General features: G+C 36.7%; 1 protein-coding gene across 25 annotated transcripts in view; it reads left to right on the forward strand.

The window, feature by feature from the left end:
• FARS2 (phenylalanyl-tRNA synthetase 2, mitochondrial) overlaps nt 1-14127 on the forward strand; it is a 537315-nt gene that overhangs the window by 101747 nt on the left and 421441 nt on the right. For 3 of the 25 annotated variants that reach the window (XM_053920339.2, XM_053920321.2, XM_053920328.2), the window contains exon 3: nt 557-629. The exons of the other annotated variants lie outside the window; for them this stretch is intronic. The gene's annotated coding sequence lies outside the window, so the exon portion shown is untranslated. The remainder of the gene's footprint in view (nt 1-556; nt 630-14127) is intronic. 25 annotated transcript variants of the gene reach the window in all.

Consider the following 14127-nt stretch of genomic DNA (forward strand, 5'->3'; position numbering starts at 1 on the left):
CATGTTTCTCTCTCACATTGATCTTTATTTCTCTCTCTTGCTCTCCTTTCCCCTCTCTCTCAAATCAATAAACAAATCTTCGGGTGAGGATAAAAAAATGCATATAGTAATTTGTATGACTGTGAATAAAACCTAAATAGTTCATTAGGAAAAAACCGTAGGAAAGTCTAGCTTTCAAGGCCCCCTTTCCTTAAAAGACAGGGAAGAGGGCATTGAAAATTTGTATTTTTTACTTTATACTTGTTAGCCTTATTATGACTCTGTGATATTACTGTTTTTATTTTATCTATTTAACCACATCATTACATCTGAATGGAAATCCTTGATAGTCATGCTCTGGCTGCCTTTTAGATCTCAGTAATCTCATGTCTCCTTTCTTGAAGGAAAAATTCCATCTTCCCACTTCGCTTTTGCTTCTGTCTTGTAGTTAGGAGCTTACAAGCAAGGCCAACAGTTGCAGTGGTTATGTGTGGTTTGGTTTACTTCCTTTTTTAACTTCAGGAATTTTTGCTTATGATTGAAAACTAATTTCCTTGGATGTACTTTATTTTAAAAGGTAACTGAAGGTAAATGTGGATTGCCTTTGGCCATATTTTTTCATGGATGAAAAATGGAGTAGAAGAACATTTGTAAGTGCTTCATTTATCTATACCTTTATGGATCTTGATATTTTCTGCCAATATCCATGAACAATTAACAGTAGCTTGTGAGTAGCCAGAGTAGGTGTCTCATAGCCTATGCATTCTACTTACGGGAGTGAAGCCTAGAAAAAAAATATACAATACACACTGCCCAAGAGTTGTGGATTCTAGTCTGTCTTCTCACATCGCAGACTGTCATCCACTTTGATTCACAGTGCATTCCTGAGAAAGGTTTTAAGACTCTAATGTATAGAAGTTAAACATGTGGTTTATATATTCCCAGAGAACTAAGTTAAATCTATTATTTCTATGTTCACCTATCCTGCAATGTACATATATTTAAAAACAACATTAAGAATATGTTAAACTGAAATGTAGATAATTTTTACAAAGCAGTAATTTTGGAGTTCAAATTTTGCTTTTGTCAGTAATAGAACTGTCTATAATCAGTAAAATATATTTTTAATACTATTAGAAATAAGGCATTGTCAGTGATGGTTTTGGAAGGGGCAGAACAGAAACTCATGATGTAGAGTTTGATTTTTTTCTTGTTCTTTTTTTTAAATTAAGGAATTAGCTACCCTATCTTGATAAATAGAAAATATATACCCACGAACAAACCCATGAACTTTCTCTCTGTGTTTGAGTTACTAGTATGTCTTTCTGATGCTAGTTTTTATTTAATATTTTTGTGATCTTCTTAAATTTTTTCTCACTTCCCCTTCCCCTCATCAGTCATTGGATGTTGTGGTCTTGGTATTTGGGATAACTTTACTTTTTCCCTCTCACCTCTACACTCTGAGTTGATCAGCTTACGTCCTATAATTGACCGTGAATTACCACTTTTATATACTTAGTTATATCCTTCTTTGTTTCAGTTGTATTATTAGTATCAGCACTTATGTTCTTCCAGTTTTTTATGTTCTTCCTACACTCATTTTTAGAAACTAATATAAGTAAATGTGGACACAGTATTTAAATAATTATACAAGTAAGTGTTGGTTGGAGTTGTTGATTACTTTGCTTTATGGTGATGAAGTAGTGGGATATGTGTGTTCGTCAGCTGATGCATGGACGTCTCAATTAGGTTCAGAAGAAGTGGTTTGAACATGTCTTCTTTTAATGTTTGAAAATGCTGATTGCATGAAAGTAATGCTCTGAAGTAGTGGCGTGCCCATAAGTAGTGTTGTTATCTTGATTAAGTTGAATCTTTTCTGGGTCTGTTTCTTCTTTTGCAAGATGATTAAGTTGGTCCTATGGTCTTCAAGATTCTTTTTCAGTGTGATACGTGATTCTACTGGGGGTATTCAGATCCTTACACAGAAATGAATATTCTTTCTTAGGTATTATTTGAACAAGTTTATTGTATTTACCTCTTTTTTTTTTGCCCAGCCAGGTACAGATTGGAAACTGGGATTTATTATTATTTACTTTCTACCTTTTCCTTAACTCAAATAATTGAAGGCAGCTTACAGCAAGGATGTAAGTTTATGATAAAACGTAAAAATAAAGAGGACAAATTAGAGAAATAGAAACAAAAGTGGAAAATAAGAACCACACAAAAATATGACAAATATGTTGACGATTTTGGCCCGGCAGATGCTGAGGGGAGTAGGCAGACAGAGAGAGTTGAGGTCACTGACAGAGGGAAGGAGTAACCTCTGTTAGAGGCAGTGTTACATGGAACTCGTCTGGGGATTGTTCTGTGGGAGAGGAGGGCCTTCGTCTCTTGTTGTCTGCCCCACAATTCTCACTCCTCTCCTCTGAAGACTGGTGTTATGTTTACCCTTTAAGAGCTTCAAAATGAAATTTACCTCCCTAGTCCCTTTAAGAGAATAAGAAATAGTTTGTTAGCTCAGATAAACTAAAATGTGGTCCTTATGCATGAATGAGCATTGCTTTCTTCTGAAGTGCCCTCTGCCTTCTTTGCTGTGATGAGTGTGACTGCTCTGCCCTTCCCCACTCTTTTTCAGAGATCTCACTCTTTGTTTCTAGGTGGGTGACTGGGTTTCAGCTCACCAAATGTTACAGAAGCCACTGTGTTTTGTGTGGTGACTTCAAAGCTAATGGCCTCCAGGTCAAATTTATCTAAGTCTAAAATCATGATTCTGAAAGGCCTGAGCAGCAGCTGCTTGTGGAGATACTGGCTGCCCTTGTGGCCAAGGACCTGGTTTCCCATTTGCTCCTGTCGCTGAAGAGGAGGGAGACATGGAGATACAGGGAGTAAAAGGTGTAGAGACATCATAAGCCTAGAGAAGAAATAACAAGGATTTCTAACAGATCAAACTGACTTGAAGGAGTGACCTGAGGTAGAAAGCAAATCTCCTTTTCATGTTCAGAGTAGCTGCCTGGCCTCCTTCCTATATCTTGAGTAACCTGCGGTGTCCTCTTGAATACACGCTACTTCCCTATTCTGCTGAACTGAAAAGCTAAGCTTTGGCAGTTGAGCCAGTGGTTAGGGAGAAGCAGCGTATATTGTTAGAGCTGGTGGGCAGTGCATCTCCTAGAAGCCTCCATCTGTATTAAAGGCCATGCTGCACCAAATGATACACTCTGCTCAACTTTTGGAAGCAGTGCAATGAGAGTGAGTGATATTGGTCTGGGTGGGCTGAAAATTATCCATTACCAATCCAATTCACTGGAAAAACTCTGGGCTTTGGAGTTAGATCTGGGCTTCTGATTCTTACCACTACCACTTTTTGTGCTATGGAACTGTGGAACCTCATTTTCCTTTTCTATAAAGTAATATCAGTTTTGAATTGTAATAATGACTAAATGAGATAATACATGTAAAGTGCTTGGTTAATGACTCAAAAATAATAATGCCGTTATTATTTTTTTATTATTCGTTGTTCTTTCAGCAGACCTTCAGCAAGAGGTGTTAGTAAAAAGATAAGCAGCATTTAGAGATGTTCTTTCTTCTGTGCTGTAAAGGTGAAAGTCTTAAAGGCAAGGTGCTATTTCAATATTTAAAAGATATTAGAGTGTGGGTGGGGCAGGGGAGAGCAACAGAGGAAAATTGGGACAACTAGTAGAACAACAATTTAAAAAAAGATATTAGAAAGACCCAGGACTGCATAAATTATAAAACTGGTAGCCTACCAGAGACCTCCCCTCAGGTAGATTAAATTAAGAGAGGCATCTTGACTATACCAAAAGATCAACTCCAGAGTTCCATTAAGAGTTTACCCACAGCTTCTCAGACACACATGTGTAAAAGAGGTCCATGTGCTCTCTGTTCAGAGCAGGTAATGGAAATTTATAGAAGTGACTAATTTCAACTCAGTGTTTGAATTTTGTGCTTGACAAGAGCAGGTAATTTAATGCTGTAATGTGGCACAGGAAAGTGGCTTGAACTTTAAGCATGTTCCTTTTTTCCCATTTTCTTACTTCATCCTGAGATTTTCACATTTATATTAATTATCTCCATAGCTCATATTAGGTTATACAATAGAATCTGAATTTCAAATAAATGTCAAAATCAGAAAACAGGCCATAATCTTTCACAGGTAGCTATGAACAAAATGGCACTTTCTGTTTTTGGAGCATTTTGTCATATAAAGCACAGACCTTATTTTTCAAATACATTGTCAACAAAATAACCAGAAAAATCTCATTAAAGACTCTTCAGGGGTGCTGGAATTGTGGCAGGAGGAGGAGTGAGCAGTGGTCTGGCAGTGCCTGACAAGCCTGGGTCCAGTCCACCGTGAGCTGACTCCGGGATGACTTGTCTGTTTCTTAGTGGGTCCCAAGTTTCTCATCTGGAAAGTCAGGGTATTAAACCAGTTGACCTTCAGTGCCCTTTCAAATATTCTATTTCTCTGAGAATACAAAGGATGCACCACTCTGCATATTTTACTCAACCATGCCTGAGAACGATGTCAATATGTTGTTAATCACTGAGCCCCATGGTACTTGGGTGAATAAAATTCATTATTATGTCCAGCAATGGCTTGTCCATTTGTATTTGTGTATGTGTGTTTTTGCATCATTGGAGTCTTTAAAATTGTTTTTTCTGAAATCCCAGTTTATAAATGTAGAGCTGCTGTGGTGTCATTAGGGCCTGTGCCCCGCTTTCTTACCTAATTTTCACCTTCTGAGCATTTCCTGAGCCACTTCCATAGAGTCCTAGGATTTGAAAACTAGAAATGCTGGTAACATCCATATTCTTTTTGAAAAGATTGTATTTATTTTTAGAGAGAGGGGAAGGGAGGGAGAAAGAGAGGGAGAGAAACATCTATTGGTTGTCTCACATGTGCCCCAACTGGGTACTGGCCTGCAACCCAGGCGTATGACCTGATCCGGAATTAAACCAGTGACCTTTCCTTTTGCTGGCTGATGCCCAACCAACTGAGCCATGCTGGTCAGAGCAACATCTATACTCAAAAGTGACCCAATCCCATTCTTCTTTCCTGCTTATTCCTTTATGATGAAAATTTTCAAATATACAATATAGTTTGAAAACTTTTTTCTCTGACCCTCCAAATAACTACCACCTGGATTCTTAAAATTAACATGTTGCCATGCTTTTTCCTCTATTCACTTAACAATCTAATTTTTTTTAGAGAGGTAGAGATTTCAAAGTAGTTTGCAGAGTTTACCTAAATGCATATAATTAATACAAGTTTTTTTATTAGGTAAAATTTACATATAGTGAAATGCACAGATTTTAAGTGTACCATTCATTGGTTCTGACAAATGGATACACCTGTGTAACTCAAACTCCCAAGATATAAAACATTACTGTTAGCACAAGAAGTCCCCTCATGCTCCTTTTAAAAATTAGACTTCATTCCCACCTTCCAGGAGGCATTGTTTTGATTTTTTTCCACTGTAGAGTACTTTATTTATTCTTTTACCTTACATTAAGGGAATTATGCAATATATACTCTTTTGTGACTGCTGCCTTTCACTCATTGTAATGTTTTTCAGATTCATCCACGCTATTGTGGGTAGTGGTGTGTGTGTGTGTGTCTATGCCATGGTATTCCCTTGTATGACTATACCGCTGTTTACCTGTTTTCTGTTGAGGGGCATTTGGGCTGTTCCTAGTTTGGGGCTGTTACAAATAAAGTTACAATGAATGTTTTAATACAAGTCTTTTTGTGGACATTTCCTCTTGGTGAAATACCTAGCATTGGAATTGTTGGATCATAGGGTAGATATATGTTTAGTTCTATAAAACATTGCCAGACTTTTTTTTTTCTGAAGTGGTTTTACTATTTGATGCTGTCACCAAAAAATGTTTGAGAGTTCTGGTTGTTGCACATCTTTGCCAACATTTGGTGTGATCTTAGTTTTTCTGTTGGTGTAATAATAATAATAATGGTGGTGTTTTACTGGGCTTTATTTTCATTCCCCTGTTGACTAATGCTGTCAAGGACCTTTTTATGTGCTTATCAGCCATTTGTATATTTTCTCTGAAGTATTCGTTGAAATCTTTTGTTTGTTTTTTAACTGGGACATTTCTATTACTAAATTGTAGGGATTCTCTATATGTAACAGCTGTTATGTTCATGTCTTGAAAATATTTCTCTCAGTCTTTTGCTTCCCTATTCATTTTTTAAAGGATCTTTTTTGAAGAACAAAATTTTAATTTTCAAAAAAATTATCAATATTGTTTTTCATGGTTATTAATTTGTATGCTCTAAGAAACCTGTGTCCACTCCAAATTATAAAAATATTCTTATACATTTTCTTCTAAAAGTTTTATGTTTAGGTCATTGAAGAATCTTGAATTAATATATGTATACCCTGTGAGGCCGGGGCTCTGTCTTTTGGCCACTCCACAGCAAAATCTCTGCTTCTGTTATCCTGGCAGACTGGCCATGGCAGTGTCCTTGTGTGTTCTGTTCTCCATTTATTTCCCCAAATATTCATTGAGTGCTTATTGTGTGCTAGGCACTAGGCTAGGTATTGGGCATATGGTTTTGAACAAAATAAATAATCCACTATGGAGGTGATAGTTTAGTAGGGATAAATAGACATTAAGCAAATAAACACAAATGGTTTTATACTGATAGCTGTGAAGTCCTATTTATCCTTTAAAATTCACCTTAATTCAATATTTCAGAGCCAATGTAATCCACCACCATATCTGTAGGCAGAAGAAAATCATGTGATCATATCAATTAATATAGAAAAAGCATTTGATCAAATTCAGTACTTGTTCAACATAAAAAATTCTCACCAAACTAAGAATAGAGGGAGACTTCATCAACTTGATAATGGGCATCTGTAAAAATTCTTTAGTTAACGTCATATTTAATGCTAAGAAATAATGTTTTCTAACAGTGGGAAGAAGGCAACAATGTTTGGTTTTAACACTGTTAATCAGCATTGGATTGGAAGTTATAGCTACTGACATATGGCAAGAAAAAGAAATCAAAGGCATTCTGACTGGAAAGGAAGAAATGAAAGAATTTCTATTTGCAGATGATATAATTGTCTACACAGAAAATTCCAAAGAATATACCCCAAACAAACTACCTTTCTAAAACTAATAAATGAGTTCTGCAAGGTCACAGGATATGATGCTAACTAGACATTAATTGCCTTTCTGTATACTAGTAACCAATATGTGGGAACCAAAATCATAAATACTAATTACTCTCAAGATAATAAAGTACTTAGGAATATATTTAACAAAACATGTATAGGATCTGTAGGCTGAAAATTATAAAATGGTGATGAAAGAAATCAAAGAAGATATAAATAAATGGAGAGACAGGCTGCACTCACAGATTGGAGGACTCAACATACTGAGGATGTTACTTCTCAGTATGTTGGGAATGTTACTTCTTCAGTTGATGTATACATTTAACGCAGTGAAAATCCCAGCAAGATTTTTGTTTTCAATTATAAACTTTGATGAAGTAGTAAAAATTATTAATCTTATTAAATTTAAATCTTTGATCACTTGTGTTTTTAGAAATATATATGTATGTACATGTGTGTCTTTGTGTATATGTATATACTCCTTATTGGGTTGACCAAAAAGTCTATTTAGTTTTTTCCAAAAAATAAAAGACATTGTTCATTTTCATCAATAACTTTATTGATTTGGATATTTTGAGTATGTCTGCTGTCTTCCCTCCTGGTATAACATGGATTGTTCTTGGTTAATGTCTGGATTTGATCCCTATCAACTTCAACTAGTCTACCCGATTGTGGAGCATCATCCAGTGAGAAATCTCCAGCATGAAACTTCGCGAACCATTTTTGACATGTTTGGTCAGTCACAGCACCTTCTCCACACACTGCACAATCTTCTTTGTGTGTTTCAGTTGTGCTTTTACCTTTCTTGAAATAATAAAGTATAATATGCTGAATATGTTGTGTGTTTTCTTCCATCTTCAATATTAAAATGGCTACACAAAAATTCACCCATTTTAATAAGTCTTTTTTATTGCATGCTGATAAGACAGCTAAGCACTACTAGAGCCATCTTATGGGAAAAGCCCAAACGAACTTTTTGGCCAACCCAATATAAAGTTTTTATTCTAGACCACTTTTAGATTTACAGAAAGATTGGGAGGATAACACAAGAGTTTCTATGTATCTCACACCCAGTTTTCCCTGTGATTAACAACATCTCACGTTAAGTATGGTGTATTTAACTGATGAATCAATATTGATATAAACTGAAGTCCATTTCTCAGATTTCTTTTTTTTTTTAACATAATGTTCTTTTTCTGTTCTAGAATCCCATCCAAGATTTTACATTACATTCCGTCATTTTTGTCTTGGGTTGTAAAGTTTTACTTTTCTTGTTTTTGGTGACCTTTACAGTTTTGAAAAGCACCTATCAGGTATTTTGTGACTCTCTCAAATGGGATTGTGTAGTGTTTTTCTTATGATTAATCTAGGGTGATAACGTTTTTTGGAGAACACCCACAGTGGTAAATGGTCATTTTTATGGGTACATTATATCACAGGCACATATAACCAACATAGCTTATTATTATTGATGTTGACTTGCTCACCTGGATGAGGTAGTGCCATTACAGTTGTCCCATTTTTTCCACCTTTATTCCCCTCCACCCTGCACCTCCCTCCCACCTACGTTCCTCCACCTTAGTTCATGTCCATGGGTCATACACATAAGTTCTTTGGTTTCTCCATTTCCTGTACTATTCTTAACCTCCCCTTGTCTATTTTTTACCTACCATTTATCCTTCTTATTCCCTGTACCTTTTCCCCCATTCTCCCCTCTCCCCCTCCCTGCTGATAGTCCTCTATGTAATCTCCATTTCTGTGATTCTGTTTTTGTTTTAGTTGTTTGCTTGCTTTGTTTTTGTTTTAAGTTCAGTTTTTGATAATTGTGAGTTTGTTGTCATTTTACTGTTCATAGTTTTGGCTTTCTTTTTCTTAGATAAGTCCCTTTAACATTTCATATAATAAGGGCTTGGTAATGATGAAGTCCTTTAACTTGACTTTATCTGGGAAGCACTTTATCTGCCCTTCTATTCTAAATGATAGCTTTGCAGGATAGAGTACTCTTGGATGTAGGTCCTTGCCTTTCATGACTTCAAATATTTCTTCCTAGATCCTTCTTGCCTGCAAGGTTTCTTTTGAGAAACCACCTGATAGTCTTATGGGATCTCCTTTGTAGGTAACTGTCTCCTTTTCTCTTGCTGCTTTTAAGATTCTCTCCTTATCTTTAATCTTGGGGTAATGTAATTATGATGTGTGTTGGTATGTGCTCCCTTGGGTCCAACTTCTTTGGACTCTGAGCTTCCTGGACTTCCTGGAAGTCTTATTTCCTTTGCCAGATTGGGTAAGTTCTCCATTATTTCTTGCAATAAGTTTTCAATTTCCTGCTCTTCCTTTACTCCTTCTGGCACCCCTATGATTCAGATGTTGGAATGTTTAAAGTTGTCCCAGAGTTTCCTGAGTCTCTCCTCATATTTTTTGAATTCTTGTTTCTTTATTCTATTCTGGTTGAATTTTTGTTTCTTCCTCCTGCTCCAAACTGTTGATTTGAGTCCCACTTTTCTTCCCTTCACTGTTGGCTCCTTGTATATTTTTCTTTATTTCACTTTGCATGGCCTTCACTTTTCCTCTATTTTGTGACCATACTCAATCATATCTGTGAGCATCCTGATTACCAGTGTTTTGAACTGTGCATCTGATAGGTTGTCTATCTCCTCGTCGCTTAGTTACATTTTTTCTGGAGGTTTGATCTGTTCTTTCATTCAGGCCATATTTTTTTGTCTTGGTGTGCCTGTTACTTAGTAAGGGGCAGAGCCTTAGGTATTTGCCAGGGCAGGGCAACCCACATCTCTGCCTTGTGGTGCTGTGTGGGGGGGTGGGGTCCAAGAGGGAACAATGCTTCTTGCTTAGCAGTCAGCTGGTTTTCAGTCACTTCCTCTGCTACCAAAAAATGAATTGGGCCCTTCTCATGCTGATTCCCCAGGTGGGTGGGTTTGTGTATGTTCCAGGACTCTGTGGATCTCTCCAACAAACTCTCCTGTGAAGCTGGGAGTTTTTCTCATCATTTTTCAGGTCTCTGGTGGGGGGCATGCGAGAGGCACCATGCGTCGATGTTTCTCCCTCTGTAATAAACAAATAAAATATTTTTTTAAAGTTTAATTTAAAAATCACCTTAAAAGCTAATTCTTTTGGAGAACTAGGTTTTCTTATATCCCTTTGTACATTTTACATTTAGTCATTTATTTACTCACTTATTAAGTCTCTACTTTCTGCCAGGTTCACTACTAGGTTCTGAAAATACTAAAAGTGAGGACAAGTTTGGTTATAAATATTATGGCTTTAGCAGCTTATAAATGGTGGGTCATTATCCAGGGAAGATCACAAGTTTCAGAGAGCATCAAGATCATACTTGTTTCACTGTGTTTTATGAATTCCTCATAGCTGTCTCTATCACACTGAGAGATTGTATATAGGTCATTATTTATTTATCTTTGTATTCCAAGGACCTGCCTTTGTAGCTGGGATATATGAGGCACTTCGTGCAAATGCTGGATGCTCAATTGGTTGTATGAATATGATGGGGTTTAGGACACTCTACTTCCAAGTACAGCATTTTGGCATATTGAAAATCTTAAGTTGAAGGAATACATTCTTCCTATTATGACAAGCATGGTCACTCTGAATACCCCTGACCCGCAACATCCTTCTCCCCTTAAAGCAGGAGATAAATCTCCTGTGTGAAACATACCATCCCTGAACCAGGAGGAATACATTCTTATCACCATGATAGGGAATTTTGATGTAACTTTTTTGTTTTGTCAGTTCTTCACAAATTTATTGTTGTCTTTGACTGAAAGGTATAAAAGCTTCTTGCTGTGGCCACTTCTTCATTCTCTTGTGAATGCTTCCATGTACATGTAAAAATTTATTAAAATTAGAATGTTATTCTTCTGTTAATCTGTCTTTGTCAGTTTAATTTTCAGACCCTGCCAGGGACTTTAAGAGGTTTGAGGAAAACTCTTTCTCCTCTCCAAATACATGCTTTGGTTTTATGAGAACAATCTGCTATATGAACTAACAAAGGAGCTGGATGGGAAGATATAAAATTAATGTTTTTAGAATGCAAGAACATAACTTTTCACACTAGTATGAAACAGCTACTGGTTGGTGGACCTGAAGTTTAGCAACCCAGAAAAACCATATTTCTGATGTATTCCTTTTAATAGCTTATGGAAGATTCTCAGAAGTACTTGGTCAGAATATTAACAGGGAGTAACTGATCCTCCCTTTCAAAGTACATTTCTCCTCTTCCCGTTAGAAAAGCTCAGTACATAAAAGCAGGGTGGGACAATCAGAGGAAATGCCATAACCCAAGAAACTGCAGTTAATTCCATTCCTTATATGCTTTTCCAGTAGTTTTTCTAGGATAAACTACATACACCTACATACATACAAAATAAAGAGGGTACCATTTTATTTGTATCATTTTTTAGTTGCTTTACCTCTTTCATGTCAAAAACCAGTTTTAATTGCTGTCTTTTATCACTTCATTATACCATGTGTATTTCACAGGCCCCTTAGAGTTGAGCGCTTAAGCTGTTCCAATACTCACTGTTTCTTGTTTTGCTTTATTCAGTCATTTAGAGGCAGTACACTTTTTCAATCTCTGTGAAATGACACTATGCCAACAGACTAAGTCTCTGGCAATAAAAACTTGAAAACTTTTTTTTCTTTCTCATTTATAATAGTAGGTCAACAACCGCCATGGTGGTCTTTGAGGGTAACATAGGTTTCTGGGAGGGAGAAAGTCTTAAAAAAAATAGAGCTCTTTTTCAGAAGATTAGCACTGATTTTTAAAATCTAAAATTTAAAATGATTAAAATATGTAATGCTTACTTTGCTCAAGTGTTTGCTTGCCACTGTGTTGGTGCTTGTGCTTTCTCCATGTGAAGGAAGATACCATGGGTCATGGAAAGAGCACTGGTTGCCAGATGAAGAATAGAAGGCCTGGTCTGTAGTTGGCCTGGTGTCTGGTCCTCAGTTTTCTCCTCTCTTAAATGCAGTGGTTGGTCTAGCTTATCTTCAAGTTCCCTCTGATTTTAGATGTTAAGTTTGTATTTTGCCATGTGTAATGCAAACTTTTTTTGCCCATGTTTTTGAAGGAAAAATAAGGATATGTATTACACATGGCAAAATACAGTACTTTCTTAACTAGCAATTGAGAGAGCAGTCCTTTCTGATGTTGAAGGTGCCTGAAAGAATAGAGCCTGAAACAGATGGGGAAACCAGACTTTGAGCTTTTCCGTTTTGTTTGTTTGTTTATTTTAAAGTGAATTATTGTAACATCAGTTACAGACATATTCTAGTCTAAATGATGGAATATTTTCCAAGTCTCAATATGTTAACATCTCCCTGTTTTCTAGGGAATAATTTTCTACCCATGTCATCCTTCTATTACACAGCTCGGGTCTGGGAATTAAAAGCCTCTAAAAATTTAAAAAATGGCCATTTCAATCCTCCTGCACTCAAACCAGGCACTTAATTTTTTAGGTCTGCACTCAGCTTTACTGGTACTTAGATTCAACTCTAATGAGCTTAATCAATTACTTTGTTTCCAGAAGAGCTTGTAACAGAGTGAAAACCTACTTTGAGAGGAGGATTTAGTACTCTTATTGTAATGGTGGCACGGGATCTGGTGGCCAACTGAAATCAAAAAAGAGGGAAAAAAATTAAAATCACTAAAAATCTATATGCACAGAATGACAATAGCTTTTTCTAAAGGATGACTGTCATTGAGAAAAGTTTAAATTGGGTCTGTTGCCTCTATTTAATGGTATAGTAACATCTCAAGGTATGTCTATACCAGTGCTTCTCACACTTGCTGACATGGGAATTCCCCTCAAGGCTCCTTGAGGCACAGACTGCTGCCCCTGCCCCAGAGGTCCTACTTCTTGGGTCAAGGGTGGGGCGCAAGATTCTGTTTCTAACAGCTTCTCTATTGAAGTTGATGTTGCTGGGCCTGGGACCACACTTTGAAAACCAATGTACAAAATGATTCTAAATGTTATTTAAAATAATAAGCTTAAATTTTCTGGAAAAATTAATGTATGTGTAAAGCTCATTCCTTACTATGTAATTATTTCTAAAATATCTTCATTTTGTATCATGCTCCTGACAGCCCTCTCCTTTGGTGGGAATTGGGAGCTTAAGAACATGGGAATTTTTTGCTTTTAAATAATTTTCTGTGCTGTTCCCTCTTTTGAGACTCTGTTCTCAGTTTCCTCAATGTACAGAAAATCCAAATATTTGTGATTTTCCATTTTTGAATTCACTTCTTTCTACTTTCATTCTTTATTTTATTTTTTACTATTTATTATCTGACTTATTGTCCCAACAACCTAATTAAGACAGTGTAATAATTAGCCCTCATTTAACAGCTAGGGAAATTGAACCTCAAATATGTAAACTAGAACAGCTATTACTTTGAATCAGAAGAGTTAACCTCAGAGCCAGCATGGTTAATCTCTCTATTAGGATGCCTTCTAATAGGCCCTCCTGGTTAAGAAAGGGTGAAGGTGGACGCAGAGAGGTTAGCTCTATGGTCAGAATGTTTTATGATTAAACTGAGTTTCAGAATAGAAGTGAAAGTTCTAGAGTGAAGAGTAATAGAAAGAGACCATTTTCCACCTGAAAATAGAGAGATGAGGTAGGAAATCATTGCTGTAATAAAAGAGGAAGATATTGAGGCCCTGATGAGGGGTGGAGAGAGGGAGGAATGCAGGAAAATCCTGCAGAGAAAGCAGTGGTTTTGTCTTCAGCAGGGAGCTGGAGTCTCTGGATGGCTGCTCTCATCGGCAAGGCTTGCTGAGTGTTTCCTATCCACTTGTCTCCTTCACTCACGTGGCTACACTGTGGGAGGTTTTCCCACCCACCTGTGGCCTACAGCATTCTCTCCATTTTGTAGGTGAAATGTGAGTTGGTAGAGAAGTTAAGGAACTGTCTGAGATTCAATGGATAAAAGGTAATTTTTTTTTAAGTAAGGCATCAAGTC

The sequence above is a fragment of the Desmodus rotundus genome, chromosome 3 (genome assembly GCF_022682495.2).
Source record: "Desmodus rotundus isolate HL8 chromosome 3, HLdesRot8A.1, whole genome shotgun sequence".
In the NCBI taxonomy this organism is placed as follows: Eukaryota; Metazoa; Chordata; class Mammalia; order Chiroptera; family Phyllostomidae; genus Desmodus; species Desmodus rotundus.